The sequence below is a fragment of the Amia ocellicauda genome, unplaced genomic scaffold (assembly GCF_036373705.1).
Source record: "Amia ocellicauda isolate fAmiCal2 unplaced genomic scaffold, fAmiCal2.hap1 HAP1_SCAFFOLD_30, whole genome shotgun sequence".
Taxonomy (NCBI): Eukaryota; Metazoa; Chordata; class Actinopteri; order Amiiformes; family Amiidae; genus Amia; species Amia ocellicauda.
The window spans coordinates 751,945-766,336 of record NW_027102865.1 but is presented as its reverse complement, the minus strand read 5'-3'; the positions used below and the strand labels follow the sequence as shown (position 1 = coordinate 766,336).

At 38.7% G+C, this 14,392-nt stretch overlaps 1 non-coding gene across 1 annotated transcript; it reads left to right on the top strand.

Moving 5' to 3' along the window:
- Positions 1–1,118: 1,118 nt before the first annotated feature.
- On the top strand, positions 1,119–1,233 carry LOC136729276 (U5 spliceosomal RNA). Its single transcript, XR_010808888.1, has one exon. It is a non-coding gene; the product is annotated as a U5 spliceosomal RNA (small nuclear RNA).
- The last annotated feature ends 13,159 nt before the right edge of the window (positions 1,234–14,392 follow it).

The window sequence follows — 14,392 nt, the reverse complement described above, 5'->3', positions numbered from 1 at the left end:
TTACAAGTGATGACCGTTTTGAGTTTTGTGTCTAGAGTTTTGAAAAATGACATCAAGGTTCTGAAATTAGTGACAAAGTGATTGTAAAAAACTGTATATTCATCCTATTTAATGTGCTCTTTTAAAATGTACTTTTCTTTTTTATGTTGCCATTTTTGTTCTACCAATGTTTCAGTTGTTAGCCAAAGATTGACAGAGTACATCTCATACACACAGGCCAGACAGCAAGGATTTCTTTTTGAAATTCAATTACAAATGCTGCATGAACTCATCAATACGATTAGAGCTCCTGAAAGCAATATAACTAACTCACTCTACAGCATCTCATTAGCAGTGAAAAGAAACCAAGAAAGTTGGGACAGTCGACTGTTTACCACTATGTAACATCACCTTTTCTTTTAATAACACTTATTAAGCACTTGGGCACTGAAGACACCACTTGGTTAAGTTTAGCAAGTGGGATTTCCCCCCATTCATCCATTATGCATTTCCTCAGCTGCGCAACTGCACAGGGCCTTCGTTGTCTTAATTTGCACTTCATAGTGCGCCACACATTCTCAATTCGGAGACAGGTCAGGACTGCAGGCAGGCCATGCTAGCACCCGCACTCTCCGCCTACGCAACCATGCGCTTGTAATCTGGGCAGAATTTGGTTTGGCGTTATCCTGCTGAAAAATGCAGGGATGTCCCTGGAAAAGACGATGTCTGGATGGCAGCATATGTTGCTCCAAAATGTGTACATCTCTTTCTGCAAAAATGGTGCCCTCACAGATGTGCGAGTTACATGACAGACAGACACTCATACACACTGTCACACCCACACACACACACACACTTTCACAGACAGACACACGCACACACACTCACTTTCACACAGAGACAGACACACAAACACAGAGACAGACACACACACACTCACTTTCACACAGAGACACACAAACACATACACTTTCACACAGACACACACACACATACATACATACATACATACATATATAAGGAAAAGAAACAATACATTTAAAAATCACAAAAAGATGTAATAAAGTACAGAAAATCTAAATGTAATAAAATGTGATCTTTAATACACACAAATATGTATGGCTGGTCGGATGCGTCTTGGACTCGGGTTCCTCTTCATTACGTATAATGCTTTTGCCTTTTGCTATAGCTTTCCGTGGAGGGGATCGTGGGTGAGTTTGTACCATTCTTGGGAGGCTCTGCCTTGTTGGGGCGGAGCTGTGATCCAGGTGAACAGCAGATCGGACATAGGTGGGCATGTGGGCGGAGGAGGAAGGCCGGTCAAGCAAATAAGCTTGCTAAGGTACGCAGCAGCAGCAAGCAGCCCCACCATCCAGTCAGCCAGCCAGTCTGGCTGGCAGTGACTGAGTGGTTGACAGACGGCAAGCAACGGAATGTACGTGCTCTGTGATGTCATAGGAGTCACCTGAGAGAGATGTTTGTGATGTCATCGCTGAGCTGGCTGGCTCTGTGTGTCTTGCTGGCTGTGTGTGTGTGTGTGAGAGAGAGAGAGACTTTTTGACTTTTATCAGACTTCATTGCCTGTTTGCAACACGCAATAATTCATACAAAAGAAAATAAATAAATAAATAAAAAATAGTGTTCCCCTTTGTTTGTCTCCCCCCAACAAGCATTAACTCCGCCACTGATCTGTACACTTTTAAAGAAAGCAACCCAATACACACAACAAAACAACCATCAAATACTAAACCCTATAAATGAATTACATAATAAAAACCAACTCCCCGTCATACAATTCACAAAGGGCATCATTAATACACCAGACCTGTTCAAAACTCTCCAAATCATTCATCAGCCTGTAATAGTTAAACTCTAGTCTGACTCTGCACTTGACCAGCATGGCAAACACTCTCACTGCATCCTCACTGCCCTCCCCACACACTCTGTTCTTCCTAGTCTTATAGACGGCCATTTTAGCCTGGCCCAGCAAGAAGTTTACCAGCTGGTCCACATGTTTGGTCTTTCTGGTGTATCGCGCCCCTAAAATAAAAACCTTTGTGTTAAAAATCAGGTTAAGATCAGTAAAAAGACGAGTTAAAAGACTAAAAATGGGTGACAACCGAGAGCAAGTGCTGAAACAGTGAAACACGGTCTCTCTCTGAGCACAGAATGGGCAGGCGTCGGACACAGCAGGGTTAAGAACAGTAATAAAAGAATTGACAGCAATAATGGTGTGTAACACCCTCCACTGCAGATTGCCAGCTCTCTTATTGAGGGGGGCTTGTACAGGCTTCTCCAGGCGGGCGCAGTGTCTTCCCCCAGCCCCAGCCTGTAAAGTAATTTTAGGAATCACAAAGAAACAGTTGAAAGTGCTAAATAAGTATTTTGATGCACCATATTAATTTAGGAAATTTACATGTTGTTTTTCATCAGCTTCTGTATCTGATGGCTCCACATCACTGGCTGGATTGACAGCAACGACACTCTAAAAAAAGAAGTGTTAAGTTTGAGCATTCAGGACTTGTTTTGAAGATCCTGAATATCACTGGTCCACAATTTATCTGTGAAACTATGGGTTAATCTCCATATACAAAATACTTTTCACACACACTTTAAATTTACAACTAAATTTACATGTTGATGTCTTTCGTCAGCTTCTGTATTTGATGGCTCAATATAACTGGTTGCATTAACAGCAACGGCACACTACAAGAAAATAACATTATATTTAAACATTCAGGACTGGTTTAGCATCACCTCGAATATCCCTAGCCCTTGAGGTCGATTGTTATTGTGGTCTTCAAGACCAGTGCTTCTCAACCTTAGTCCTGGAGGAGGCCCACTGTCTGCTGATTTTCATTACAACAACATTGTAGGTTATATCAGTGACTGTGGTCCTAAAGTACCCCTATGCCTGCTGTTTTTTTTCCAGTTGAGCTCTTAATTACCTAATTGGCTTAACTGAAGCCATTTAACCCTTTTCCCAGGTCTTTGGTTGTTGATGAGTTACAAAGAGCTGGATTGTGGCCCGCCATGACTGGAAGTGAAGAACACTCACTCTAGGCCTTTAACTTAATGTTCATATGTAGGGGCCTATCCATCTGATTTGTTTTTGCACATTTATTAACAGAAAAATTGATGGTACGTGAAATCATCTGAGCTGAAAAATATAATGTTCCACCAATAATAAAATAAATGTATTAATTAAAATTATAGAGATAATAGAATGTTCACAGATTATTAGTTCAGAAAACAAAATATTTTTTTATATCTTAAATAGAATTAACACTCAAATCAGTTGTAGGGTAAACAAGGTCTATTTTTTGGATTGATTTTATAATTATACATGTATGGCTGCATGAAGCTTACCTGAGAATCTGATATTTTAGTAACTTTGTTGCTTCTTGTTGGGTAGTCCACATTTGCCGCCGTTCTTTTTCTGTAAATGTAAATCAAAAGGCAATAATTACATACTGTAATTAAAATACAAAAAGTATAAACATTGTATTATTATTTTTGTATCCTGTTTCTCCATCTCGATGCTGTTCTTTTTGGAATTGCATATCTAGGTTTACTTAAATACTGTTTATAAGATTGTAAACTCATCATCCAAATTTCTTCATTTGCCAAACTTTATGTAGTGCGCTTGCAGTTTCAGAAGAAGAAAAAAAACTGTAACAGATGGGATATGTAGTACTTTATACTCGAGTGGTCTATGCGATTACACCCTGTTGGTGTTATTAAGAACGCCAAGTACCAGAATGCAGAGCGGGACTGTTTTTTGTGCCGTGACTTGTCGGGGGAAAAAGGTGCAGAAAAAACGGACGAGAAGGTGAAGGTAGTATGGCGGTGATGCACGCGTTGGTGAAGTGGGAAAGCGGGGTCGACAAAGACTCTTACAGCGTGATTCCCACTGCTTGCTTTCGCAATTTTGATTTATTCAGCATTGCTGATGATGACGAAGAGACGACTCGAAACTTCAGAGCAGAGTGGAGAGACACGAACAAACCTCCAAAAGGTGGATGGCCTGTCCATGAAGCGCAGATCATTATGACTGGTAACAATGTTTATTTAAAAAAAAAAAACATTAAAGTCTTTACATGCTATTTGATATATACAATCACAGTATATTTGAAATGAATGTTTAAGTTATTAATGTGTTGTACGTCTAACATACTCTTATAACATGGTAGGTGGTGGTGAGGGCGCTAAAAACTCGTCATACTTGACTGGCATTTGTAAGAACGATTTATTGTGTGTTGTGCTTTACAATAAAATCCCCCAAATCACAAAATAAATTAAACCAGATATAATTTAACTTCAGTTTTGATTCAGTGTTGGCTGTTCATCTTAATTTGTGTGGTCAAAGCACAGTATTTTTATGACAAATAAATATAATCCCCAAATATCTGTGGACATAATGCAGGGTTTTATTTATTTTATTTTTATTTTAGGAAAAGAAGGCGAACTAAGAAGAAAACTTAATGACCTAACAAAAATGCCCTGTCCTAAAATGAAGAGAGTACCTAAACCAAACAAAAAACTTCAAATTTCAGATGATAGTGACCTTGATGAACCACAGTTACCGGTGAGATAATTACTGCAAATATTAAATAAATGTATTGCAGGATTGTTTTTTTTTAATCATATTCATATATATATATATTTTCATTTTAAACTCTTTTCCTCTCTGAATACAGCACAAAATAAGAAAGAAAACCGATGGAGCTTCAAGAATTAGATCCCGTCATATTCTACAGACATTTAAAGAGTCCAGTGAAGTTGAGCTACAGCAAAACGTTAAGCAGCTCGAAAAGGAAAACACAAGACTTAAAAATGAAAACCAATGTCTTCGAAACCGTATGATTGATGGTAAGTTTTTTTATTTATAGCAAATAATTCCTTACCTTGATAAATGTTATTCTTCAGTAATTTAGATTCCAGAGTAATGTATTATAGTTGATCATACTGAAGTAATCTAGAACCACAATACAGACTCTTAATGTGCACTGTCTAATAGTTTAATAATACTGATTATTAAATAAAGTTTTTCAACATAACTTCATAATCCTACATTAATGACTATATGCATTACATTAGACCTGGTAATTCTTGTATTTTATCTCTTTTATTTTTTTCGTAGCTAATGTTAATGACCCACAAAAAGGTCAGTTTGCCAATAACATAGAGCAAGTCTCTCAAGTATAATTGCAGGCATTGATGGTTTTGTTTTCACTTTGTATTAAATATATTACTAGAAATGATTATCATTTAATACTAAGGTTTTTTTCTCCAGAGATTCCAGACCTTTTGGACAATCTGAAAAAAATTGTAACAAAAGCCACATTTATCAGCAATGAAGACAAAAGTGTGTCACCATCAAGTGGTTCTGACAGCCCCACAGCAAATTGTTCTGAATCTGACAAAGAATCACCAAAACAGGTATAACACTCTTGGTCTACAATATTACAAAGACAAGGTAAAAATATATATATTGAAAACAAATATTGGTTGTAAACAATCTAATGATGCTACATTATCAGTTATATTCATAGTTAAAGTTGATAATAAGAATGTAATTGAATTATGGGTGACACAGATTCACTGACTTAATTATGTCTGTAAATTAATAAACTTAGAATTGAGACATACTGTGGTCTTTAATAACACATTTCTGTAACAAAATCACAGCCTTACTGATAATGTATTCCACTTAACATAATATAAGAATAGTTTGGGGATATACTTGTTTTTTATTTACCATTGTCTTTTAGGTGGAAATATTCCCAGGCACTGGAGTTTACATTGACAAACTGTCCTGGATCCTTGCAGAGAGGTGCAGCACGAATACGTCATATGCAAGAACCCTGACGGTTGCTGTCTTTGACTTTCCAACATTACTAAAGAGCAATCTTCGTGGTGGTGGCAGCAAGAGAGATCCAACTTCGGAGACATTAAGATCCTCATTGATGTTATTGAGGATCATATACAGCTGCCTTCGGAAGGACACGACGTGTTTCAGTTGCGGGGCTTTGCAGCCCAGCGGGACCCTCTTAATGCCGGACATCAGCTGCCCGAGCCGGTGCGGATGAACGGAGGGACGTTAGACAGCGTTACCTTCCGGGCAGGAGCAGCGAGCGGCAACACCGGGGTGAAAGTGTCGTCTAACACTGTGCCATTAGCCACTAGCTGATTGAGCAGATCAGTGGTTTTTAAGAAGATAACAATGGCAGCAGACTTGATATTTTCACACCCTGCTACCTCCCCAACCGCTAACACACACTGCTCTAGGGGGCAGAACTGCACCGGAGCGATCTTGACTCCATGGCGTCGGGTCAGTTTTTCAAAAGACGCATTCAGGGGGTCCGACCCCCCGACCCGGGAAGAACTACCGGTACTCCCCCCTCCCCTCCCCTGTTCCCCCACAATAAGAAAAGCACTGAAAACAGAAGACAAAATTAACAAACTGAAAAAAGTAAAGCAACAAAAAAACGCAGCCAAAGGACAGAGCTCTCAGCAGCACTCCCGCTCACTGCAGACCCCTCCCACACACTCCCAGCTGAGAGAGAGAGAGAGAGAGAGAGAGAGAGAGAGTTAGTGTCTGTCTGTCTCTCTCTCTCTGTAGATGCATCATAGGGAACATATGTAACAATCTCTCTTTTTGTTTACCAAAAATGAGAATGAACGTATTTCAAGTGGGTGTTGCCTTGGTTGGAAACGTTTTAAGATTATTTATGAAGTGTAAAGTGGATTTGTCTCAGTTCTCCGTAGTTTTCAATGTATGTGCCATTCAGTAGCGTTCATGTTACAGATGTGCCCTATGCAGTGGTAGGGTCAATAAAATGTCAGTAAAACTTTATTTTAGCAATTATGGAGGGGAAGAACTGCAAATAGCGGGTCCCCACTAATTATGTAACTTACCAACAACGTTTCAAATTAGGTCTTGCGAAGCTGCCAAATAATGCTGTATAATCGTATGTGTCTTCATACACCGGCTGCTATAGTCTGATAGCTTTGATTATATATATATATTTTCTCGTGAACCACAAATGCTATTTGCTTGATTTTTACAGAGTATGTTATAAATACCATTGTTATGAAGCCTGACAAATTGTATGCTGTAATTATGAATATTTTCAAATCATTTGTTTGTTTTTCCTAACATGTTACAAATGTTCCCTATGTGAAAGATGCATTATATCTTAATAACGTCTAAACAATTAAAGATTTACAGATTATTATTTTCGGTAAAGTTATAACACATTGCTATTAACTATGTGTGTCAGTAAAAGTTTAAAAAATCCTAATAATTTTTTATTGATCCTGCAAAATAGGTGTTTAGGGAACATTTGTAACATTAGGGTTACGATTTGCCATAGACGCGGAATGAGTTTGATTGTGATGTTAAATGGGGTTTAAAGACGCAGTCGCCTCGGTGCTGATTACTATTGCTGTGTTTCTCCACTTCTACTCCATGCTTGGAAACGCCCACATCCAGTGACGTCAAAACCGGTGGAAAAGCGGGCCGGTTCAAAAAAGATCAGCTGGATCCCAGGCCGAGCAGCAGCTCCGGCTCCAGCACCGGCACCATGTCGCTGGAAAAGCGCTAAGTGAGCTCACAGTGAGCTCAGTGTAATGTCTGCTCTGGTGAGCTCACAGTGTGACCTAGTCGTGAGTTCACGTCTTCACTGGGTAGTCCATGACAACTTAATTGACTCAATTCTTGGGCTTAATTGGTCAAAATGACCATTGGTTGAAGGTACTCAGGGACTGATGTGTAGAGAGACTTATTAAACCTGCAGGATTGTGGTTTTCCCAGAACAGAATTAACCAGTGTAGCGTTATGTTGGGTGTATTCTGATAAGAGCATTTTAGCTCTGAGCTGAAGCACTGATCTAAAGAAGACCTCTCCCCCCCAAATTTATCAGATTTCCTTAACTCATCAGCATGTGAACTGGTTTACATCAAAGTGACAGTCTTGGGAGGATGGCACCGAGAATGGGCCAAATAGCTTGGAATCCCTGCTGTGAGATGTCTGTTGAAGGGGGCCTGTAGGAAATAAAAACTCTTTGAAATGGACGAGAGCCGAAATCCCGACACAGAGCTACGAACCCGTGCCAACCGGCATTTCCAAAAGATGGCATGGATTGACATCAGTCATAAATCAAGCCCCCCTCCAATAGGACACTGGGGGCTGAAGCCGAAATCCAATCTCACAAACTAAAGAACCAATCACCTATTGATCTGACAGGCGTATAAAGGGTAACGCACGGCATCTCTCTCTCTCTCTCACCTAAACCAGTAACTCGCTGCCACAGCTCAACTTGTATCTCTGTTGCCAGAACCGGAACCAGAAACCAACTAAGTCTTTACCAGCAACAGAAGGGTTAAACTGGGAGAAGGAGATTGAGCCGTACGAAGAATTCTTTTAAAGGACTTTATTAAATAAAGAACTTTACAGACTGCGCTGCCCGCCTGTGCCCAGCCATCCAGCTGGACAATTGACTAAGTCGACTGAATACGAAAGTCATTTAAATAGCTATTTGAGTCTTAAGAAACTTGACCCTTGGAACGAACAGGGCCTTGCTTTCCTCAAAGACTTTGTCTTCAAGTAACTACGGTGGAACCCTGCTTACAAAGAAGATTTTGTGCACAACCTTGGAGCCTTCAAACCAGTGGAAAATCTGTTTGGAAACGACTCTACATTCGCGAAACCCCAACTTCCAGGTGCATCGACTGAGTGGAAGTTCTTGGACAAAGCCGAACCGGACTGCCTTTGTTCCAAACCACACGGACCTCGTGCCGTGTGCTGTTATCTGAGCCCGAAGCCAGAGAGGCCTCTCTGTGACGAAGTTCACATACGTTTAACAGTTTGGAGTTTGTGATTCATGACATTTGAGAAATCAATTAGAAATGTTAATCTGTGATTCATAACTCTAGAATGTGTAATATCATTTAGTTTTCTTAAATATAAATGTGTGTTGCATTCAACTGTTTTGTTGATAATTTTAGAAATAAAATCTGTCAACGCCGAGAAATATCTTCTCATTCCTGTTTAACTGTTTAGTCTGAAATTGACACAAGTTAATAGACACCAGATTATAGGTGGCCCTGCCTATCCTTAATCATTGAATAATAATCAGTTAAGGGAAATTGTGGTAACAAGTAATGATAGGATCTTTCTCTCCACCTAAACGTTAATGAGACTGATATATATATAACGAGAAGTTACCTGACATAAATACTAACCTGCATAGTTATTGAATGTCTGACTAACAATACTAATGAGAGACTCACCTTCGTCTTACTAACCGGTATTGTAGTCAATGTGTTTATAACCTTTTTTGTTTAATGATTTGTGTGTTATCATATGCGATCCCATGGTCTTTGATTTGGTCACGGAAGTGATTTGTCTTTGATTTGTTGATCTAGAGTTGAATTTTAATTAGTTTTTCCCTTTTGTATAATTAGTGTAGTGCTACATTTAGTCTTTGTTTTTGAATAAATTTGACAATTTATATCTTTGGAATTGGTGTCTGCGTCCAATTATTACAGAAATTGAGTTCTACAAGATTCCAGGATTCGTGATAAGGTGATACTATAAATTCACTTCTTTAATTGAATTTTATAAGTGTACCTTACGCTACACCTTTGACCACCACGTCTTCCTCCTCCCACTGCTTGACCTCTATTGTGACCTGGATCACCTGCCGGCTCCATGTTATCGCTGTGTTGTTGAGGTGGATAGCACGCATTTCACTCGATACTCGTACCACAATGTGAAATCAATCATCAATAACCAGTTGGCAGTATTGGAAAAGCAATTACAAGGGCCTGCATACATACAGTAATGTCAAATCTGATGTGGAAGAACAATTCCTTTATCCCTCTGTTCTCCACCAGGGTTGTGCTGATCGCCTCGATTGGCAAGTTTGCAGTGTGAGGAGTGGATCCATGTCGTCGTTCCTAGGCACTTCACAGCTGTGTGGGTGGTCAGGAGCACCTGGTAGGGCCCTGTCCACCTGGGCTGTTGGGAGGACTTTCTCTTGTGTGCTTTGATATACACAGTCACCTTGCTGGAAGGGGTGGTAAACCTGCTGGGATGGTTCAGTCTGGGCGGCTTTCATCTGTGAATGGACAGCTTCGAAAGCACGTGTTAGTCCCATACAAAAAGACAACATAGCATCATCCATCAAGTGGATGTCCATTTCCCTTACAGACAATGGAGGAGTGATGGAGAGTCTCATAAGTCATCCCATAATAATCTCACACGGAGAAAGACCTGTTTTTCTCAATTTGCTGACGATTTCATTGTCATTAGGACTATAGGAAGGGGATCTGGACGTTTGAGTCCTGTTTGTTTGCATATATTAGACAGCTTATTCTTTAATATCCCATTTTGTTTCTCCACTGCTCCAGCTGACTGAGCCTGATGGGGCAGTGAAAATGTTGTTTACCTCGCAGGGCTTTGCATAGTTCCTGCACTATTGTCCCAGTGAAGTGAGTGTTCCTATCACTGGAAATTTCCCTGGAATGCGAAATCTACATATAACATCCCTTAACTGTATTTTTGCTACTTTTACTACTTCAGCCTTCCTACGGGATAGGCTTCAACCCATTTAGAACACCTATATATTATTACAAGTATATATTCATATCCACAACATTTAAGCTTTTGAACACAATCTATTTGCATATTGCAGGATTATGAGCTTGACAAATGTGGCAAGTTCTACAATATTGCTAAGCTGTTACTATAAAACCTGGGGCAAACCAATTTAAAAGACTGATGCACACATCCCCCCTTTGCCCGTGTGGCCAACACCATGCGCCACATGGGCAAACCAGGGAAAGAGTGCCTGTGAGGCAACCAATGCATTAGCAAATGTTTGAGCTCTCTTATGGAAGGTGCAGTGGCCAGTTGCAATTTCCTGGAGCTTTTACAGTGCATCTCAAATTAAATTTCATCCAGCCCCAGGTCATAAAAGTCAAACCCTAGTTACGACATACATAACACATACATTTTGTTGCTTCAAAGAGAATACAAAAGTCAGCAAAACATTCTTTTTTACAAATTCAGTTTGTAAACTGTATTGTACATATATTTGTTGCGTTTTGATTTATAAACATTATACATTGTACAAATCTTAAGTGAAGGGCAATGGACTGATTCTGACTTCATGGCTGTCATTCTATTCATTTGAATAATGTGACATCTCCACTAATAGTACATTATAAATTAAACTATCAATAGAAGAATATGTGCTACTGCGGACGTCATCTGAGCAGTTTCACAATATATTGTAGATTCCTATAATCTGGAAAACCTTTAATTATAGTATTTTAACTTATTTCTCCACTGAGTCAAGCATCACTTCAGCGTAGTGGACCTCAGCATTGGTCTGTTCAAGTTGCTGTGAGGCTGTCTTTAAAGCCGCGCCCTCGGCCTACTGTGTCTCAACAAGAACACCAGCATCTTCTCCATATGGGTCAGACATCGGTTCCTTCAGGACACGATTCATAATATGCATATCTGCCATGTGGAATAAATCAGTCTGAAGACACAATGTGTGGTTCACACAACATCAGAGATCGTCCTTATAAAAGGCATCTCTATCACATTAGTTGACATTCGCACAATCTATAAGGTTTCTAGTAAAGGGACAATTCAAAATAATAATAATCTTGATTCCAATTTATCTCATTTATCAAATTATTTCAGTACAGCACTCAGCTGTCGTCAGCAGCATCATATCTCCTGTGTTTATTGAATCAGCTTTACTTCCTAGTGTAGATACTCTTTTTGTGTGGAGTTGTCAAAGTTTCAAAACAATGTGCTTATCTTTGTCCTTTTATCTAACTTAAATACCTGAGAACATTACAATAACTATTACAGCAGCTCCTTCAACACCATAGTTAATAGTAGTTGGGTAAATGATGGCAGTTATTAATCTTTGTTTCTCAATTCATTTTTTACCAATAAACCATAATTTGAAATTATTTCCATACTCCTATTATTCCTATTTTCATTATTATTAGTTTTATGCGGTTGTCATCTAGTATGTGATGTATTCGTCTGTATCAACATCAATATTATTATCATTATTAATACAAGCAGTGTAAATTACCATTCATTACACTCTTGCTCTGTTTGTAATAAGTTATGAACCCTTACACGTACTTACAGTCTCTGCCTTGTCTCTGACTTCTCTCTCTCTCTCTCTCTCTCTCTCTCTCTCTCTCTCTCTCTCTCTCTCATCTCAGGCTGCTTGTCTGCTCAGGCGAACAGGGGGAGCAGAGGAGCACATACGGCCCTTGCCCCCTGCCCCCCTCTTCCTAATTGATAGGGTATTTCTGTTTGTGAAAGGACTATTTCCAAACAGTTTTATAACTTGCCATGACTATGTTTCATTAAATTAGTTATGTTACACCTTTAGTTATACCTGTAGTAACTTCATTATTTTCCCTCATATTCCAGTCAATCACCATCAGAGTCTCTCGTGGCAGTACATTTGTCTCACACAGAACAAACTCTCCTTTCTCAACCGCTTTCAATTTTGGATAACATCGCACTGCATCCCAACAGCTGTTCTTTCTCCTATTCCTAATTTCTTACAAGAAAATGCAAGTTATATTTGATCGATTTGTATTATTACTATTTATATACATTTCACTACATTATTGTAGTTAATGAATGTATTTAATCTTTGGAAAATAAGCCTTTTCATTGATCTGAATAATGATGTCCAGGTACTTCAGGAAAGCACATTTTCAAAAAATGTGTCCAGTCAATGATTTCCCCAACTAAGAACCTGCGTGGGCACTAAGACTGTCCTCCTGCGTGGCTCATGTCTTTATTGTGTCACTTCCTCCTATTGAAGTCCAATCTACACCAGTACAGGTTCAGAAGAACTGTTCCCGAATCCAGATTGAACTGATCAATAGTTAATTTCTTACCTACACATTGTATTTAGGGATCTATTTCTAGGGATTTAAAAACTCTTCATTGTGGAACTCATAGCTTCCAAATGAGCACATCGTTAATTTCCTGGAGTATCTGGTTATCTATTTATCAATATGTAAGAAACCTTCACCGAATGTTTGTGGTTGCCTCGGATTCCTATTTCTAAATTTGGCTCTAATTCCATTTCTAACATGTTACTTTTAACTTCTGTATTCGTAAGACCTATTTAAATAACTTAATTTTGTATTATTATTTCTGTTTGCAATAGCATTCTGTGTACAGTTAAATGCTGACTTTCTTGTAGGTCTGTTATTACAACATATTTAACTGGCGTTTTTTAGCTATCATTCTGTAACTATTTGTGACTTATGACTCTCTTAGTCATATTCTGGACTATACAGTACATGAAAAAGTCAAAATATGGACATTTACCTTGCGCAAACTGAAAACGTACAAACATACAAAGAGACACATATTAATTTATATCCATAGTAAATTCAGATACCATGGTTTTGGTTGGCATGTTATATTGACCTGCAGTGTCTCAAACTACCCTTATTTATTACTTATCTAGTAATTTTCCTTCAGTATCTTGAGGACTGTCATTTATACTGAAAAACATATATATATATTTTTAATTTGTCTTCGGGGCATTCAGATTGAATTATGCCTGTTGTCTTTTCTTTCTTTTCTCTAACAAATGTTTTAAGATAGCTAGCTTTGGTTTCTCATTTCTTAATGCTTTGTATTCCTATTTTGCAAAACCGTTTTTAGGTGCTCAAGTCTATCTGAATCAAAAGTCCCATCTTCTGGAAACCTTAATTTTCTGTCACCTATTGTCCAGTCAAACGCACCGCTTCACTCCATAGTTATCATACATGTACCTTACATGTGTACCTTTAAGTGGCGGGTCGCCCGTCTTACTAGAGCTGTTCCCACACAGTAACACGTTTTCCCATTTTCTATGTATCGTTTTGTACACAACAACCAAGGCGTGCAAGCCCGCAAAATAACAATAAACGACAGGGGAGAAAACATAGCAAAAAACAAGAAAACACAAATAATACTAAATCCTATATAGGAATAACAACAAACATGCTTTTCAATGTTTGCATTTATAGAACTTGTATATAACTTAATGACTTTTCTTCATTTACCATAAACACTATAAACTTCTATAAACTATAAACATGTTATTTTATATTATCACCGGCGTATCAGATATTGAACAATTAATTAGCGCTCCTTTTTTTTTTTTTTTCTAATAGTAGGTCAAACCTACGCTGCAGTTTACAAACACACTTAAGCCTGCGGAACCCAGACAGGAAAACACAGTCCTGTTCCTTCACAAACAAGAAGACACAGTCAAGTCTATGGTAACCCTAAGAAACCATGCTCCTCGGTTATTGATGTCAATGGATCTCATTATCCTGAAACTTTCATGATCGA